The sequence below is a fragment of the Aplysia californica genome, unplaced genomic scaffold, assembly GCF_000002075.1.
Source record: "Aplysia californica isolate F4 #8 unplaced genomic scaffold, AplCal3.0 scaffold00505, whole genome shotgun sequence".
Taxonomy (NCBI): domain Eukaryota; kingdom Metazoa; phylum Mollusca; class Gastropoda; order Aplysiida; family Aplysiidae; genus Aplysia; species Aplysia californica.
This window is the reverse complement of record NW_004797775.1, coordinates 114,368-119,166: the sequence shown is the minus strand read 5'-3', so window position 1 is coordinate 119,166 and position 4,799 is coordinate 114,368.

Sequence of the window (4,799 nt, the reverse complement as noted above, 5' to 3'; positions counted from 1 at the left end):
TCTTCTTCTTCTTCTTCTTCTTCTTCTTCTTCTTCTTCTTCTTCTTCTTCTTCGCTTTTCAAGAAGTTAAACATTGCTTCTCGGACGTTCCTGCAATAAAACACCATGTCCAATACCATTCTATTATTTCTACCCGCCCTAGTTATTTTGGTTCCGTGCCAGATTTCTATGTCCAGTAGATCTACCCTTTTTCTGCTAGATACCATCTCCAATTAAAACTGAACTGTGGAACTGTTTTACACCACTATCTTCACAATTTATTTAGACAACCGTAACTAGTCAAATCGTTCTGGAGGTGGGCCGATCCGACCCTGCCAGTCAGAACCAACTTGGTACGAATGAGATACAGAGCAGACACAAGGACACTTCATAATTTCCTAATCTGGGTATCGACCTGTCCCCGGGGTTTTATGCATCCCGCATAATTTAGCAACATTTTTTGCATAATTTTTAATTATTTTCCTTTATCATTCTTTGTTAAAATTAAAAGAATTGCATACTTTCACATTTTTGGGCCCAATTTGCATACTTTCAGGGTTTTTTGGGGTTTTTTCCCCATAAAACTGCGAGGACAGGTATCGACTCCTACCATCTGTCTGTCTCGACATTCCCTTAACCCAGGCTTCAGTTAGATCTATAGATCTAGTAATAGTTACTAATACATGTATACAATGGTCATTGGAATGATCAACTGGATTCGGTCGTTCAAACTGAGTTGGGGCTAGCCCTAGTTTTCTCAGATTTCCCTCTAGAGAGGGAGAGGAGCAAAAGCTACCACCGTGGAACAATTCGAAGGAATTCGATGGTGACCATAAAAAAACCCAACAAACGCGTTTGTCATCAAGACCGGGGGTCCACCGAACATACTGACCCTGCCAATGAGCACCGCCTATATTACGTCTGTCCATATCGCGGTGAAGATTGAGCGATTCTCAATAATGATAAATATATCGCGGGCCAAATCAGGAGAATACTGGGCATCTGATCTTTTTAATTTATTGACAGTCTATAACCAGGCCATTCTGACAGCAGCAGTTCAACTTGAGGGTATTCTAACTAGGAAGTGTTAGGAGAGGAGGCTGTTCGCCTGTACAATATTATTGTGTCTGTTCGTCTTTTTAACAAAATTCCCCCATCAGTTTAAAAAAACAACCCAACCCCCCCCCCAACAACAACCATTATTGTATTAATGCTCTCCCAATCTTATTCTCTTTCTTTTTTTCTTTTTTTTTTGGGGGGGGGGGGGAGGTTGGGGCTCTCTTGAAACACCGCTAATCCTTGGCGATTATACGACATAATGTGTTGCAAGTGCATTAAAACTCTAACTAAAACTAATATCAGTGGTCTTTTGTTTATTCATAAACTCAATAAAACTTGAGCACAGATCACGCCAATCGCCACATTGAGACAGTTCTGATATCGACAACGGCAATGGAAATGTAACGATCACACAGTCTAGCATGCACATAGTGAACACGAACATCATAACGAACAAATTTCCCGGCCCCAGATTCTTTTCTTATAGGCTGTCATTCTGTCCCTTAGGTACAAATATTAGGTTATATAATAATATCAAAGAAGATAGATAAAGTTGGACTGTATGGTTCAATATTTTACCCGAATTATGTCTCTATGTAGTAATGTCACGCCAACGTGCGTATTGGATTCATAGTTGTCTACATTTCATTTAGCAAAATGGGATTCTTGACGCTGCTTTAAAAAAAAATCCACTTTTGCTGAGAACAGCCTTTTTCCTCGACCCAGAAACCTTTCAGCTCCACCTTGATCCACTCTCTGCTACAACTTCACCTGGATCTAACATAACGGGACACTGGCAAGTTAATGCGTATAGTGTGTAATTTCTGTTGAACAAGAAGTGTGCTGACATATGTGGCGACAATCAAGTGACTTCACATGACTGCAGACTCCCCACATGCCATGAAGTGTGCCGGCTTGATAAACATTTTGTTGCGCTGAACACTTCAGTAATGAATACAATAAACACGCCTTTGACCAACACTGTTGCTCTTGGTAAAGGCGAGTTTATATCCGCGCTCTGCCGAGTGCGTTATGTGTGAGCTAGACTGTATAACTTATAACATTATCGTACATAACATAAAGTAAATTTTTAACAGCTACAATGTTATTGTGGGTGAAAATGAGTAGGAAAATTTTTATGTCTAACATAGGCTCTAAGGTGACATGTTCTCTACATTATGTTTATAAACAATATCTTTGATAGGAAGTAATCGATAATCTAAAAGTTTCTGTGAGAGTATAGGTCGCCTTTCCTGGTACTGTAGAGCCAAGTCTTCAAGCATTTCGTTCACACACGTCTTGAGTGGGGTAGAGAAGAGCTCCCAGGTTTTGGGCTTCTTCCTAGAATTGTTTCTGTGAAATGAGCCTTCATTATTTTGCAATGCGCAGCAGAGGGAGTACTCGTGCATGCCGGTGCGACTCAGGAATGAGGCGATGGCCAGGATTTCTGGCAGCAGGCAGCTTTTGAGATCTTCGTAGAAAACCAGCATCGTCATTTCCGGGTGTGCTAGCGCCGAGCGCAAGAAGTAGGACCACTTGCCCACGCTGTGCTTGACGTACTGAATCCAGTCTAGTGAGAGAGAATAATTAAACATTTTTCAACGTCGTCAAGCCAGAATATTTTGACAATTGTATGTGGCTAGTGGGTATGGTTGGCGGATGCTCTGGTGTGGTTTGCTCCTTCTTTCCCATTAAATTTTCCCTCCTCCTTCTTTTCTTGGTATGTCGCTCTTTAGTAACACATTATGATCTTCGGCACTTATGCAACTTTCATTGGAGTATGCTGCCACTATCATTGATAATGGTGTGAATCGACCCTTGTGGAATGTCGAACTGACGACAGATCTCGGCCAGTGGAGCTTGCTTTTTGTCAACAGCCGGGATTATTTTTTATATTTTGTCAATTGAAAGGCATTTTCTCTTGCGCTTGACATCGTTGGTGGCCATAATGAAAGAAGTAGGCTTAGATCTAGGCCGACCGGTCGTCCACAGAGTGCGTTAAGGCTAGATCGAGGTCTGCACTCCGCCTGCAGCACACCGCTGCGTGAGCTTGCTGTGACATGTCTTGCTCCATCACTGCGTTACTCACTCACTCTCTCTCTCTCTCTCTCTCTCTCTCTCTCTTACTTTTTACTCATTGTTAACGAGCCTTTGTCCCTGCTATAACCGGTTGGGCTCCGATGTTATTGCCGATAACTTTTAATAGAGACAAAGAGTAAGAAAAAAACGGGGATTAAAACCCCCCCTGTTATTACCGGATCCCTGTTATTTCCGGGCCTGTTAGAATGGTTTCCACTGTATCTAAATCTTGTGGATAGGGGTGTAAAATGCGTAAAAAAGATTGTTTGAGAAGATCCTTAAATAATCCCAAAACAACATAAATACTGATACTTTGAACCCGAGCCATCTGCATCATAGTTTATATTATGATGATGATGACGACGACGACGATGACGACGGTGATGATGATGAGAATGATTTTGTTTTGTTTCCTTAATGGGCCTGGCGGACTCTTCGAAGAAATCTTCGAGCGAGAACGAGGCTATTTTTCGGCTCCATTGTCAATATACTTAGCGGCACCTCCACTCGTCCAAATAACTCCTTTCGAATTGCCTTTTTTCCTGGACATTCAAACATATGTTTGACATCCTCCTTTTCATGGCCGCATTTTCGGTGACATGGGCTGAGCTCTTCATTTATAAAGTTCTTATACAATGTACCATCTTAAGCTCCAATGATGGTCAGACCGCAGTCTCGCTAGCTCAACCTGGTCCCAGCGACATGTGATATTTTGTTCCCGCATATTTTTGTACCCAGAATACACATCTTCCAGGTGCTGGTACTTAGCTCTACATGGTGGATCTCTGATTTCCTTCTTGATAATTGGAAAGACTCCTCTGTATGTTGTTGGTCGTCTGTCTCCTTCAATCTCCTGGCTTCATTAGCAGCTTGGTCTGCTGCCTCATTTTCTTCTATTCCAACATCGCTTGGAATCCACTGGATTTTTCTTATGGCTGTGGCTTCACTGAACTTGCGGGGCAAATCATTCATATCCGAGCTGTGGCCTAGCAGCCCTTTGCAGAGGGACTGACTGTCAGTCAATATCAGCACATTGGTTCTACAGTGGCAATTGTCAGCAATCCATTGTGCAGCAGATATCATTGCCTGGCATTCCTCGCCATAAGATGATGTAAGGAATGCACTTTTAGTTTTAACAATTTCTGTTCGTGGTGGATCATCATTCATTATCACCACTGCTGCTGCTCCACCTTCGCAGTATCCTGTGACAGCCGATCCATCGGTGAAAATTGTCCGCTCCAACCTCTTTGATCACATCCTCTTCTGCTTCACGTGCCTTTACAGGATCATCACCTTTTCCTTTTACTCCTCTCAGTTCTGTCCGAATTTCGATTTCGCCATGGGTCTCCCATGGACAAGCTCTCTCCAGATTGATCGGCCATCGATTCTCTGCTTCAGGCGGGAGGTGGTCTGCTAGATCGATGCCCATCCGAAACCAACTTTTCCTGCCGCTTGTAGGCTTGACTGCTTGATCAAGGGCTTTCTTTCTTGGATGGTTGTCTGGTAATCTCTTGGCCATCTCTCGGAAGCTCTGATGATGATGATGATGATGATGATGATGATGATGATGATGATGATGATGATGATGATGATGATGATGATGATGAGGGTGATGATGATGATGATGATGATGATGATGATGATGATGATGATGATGATGATGATGAGGATGATGGTGATGA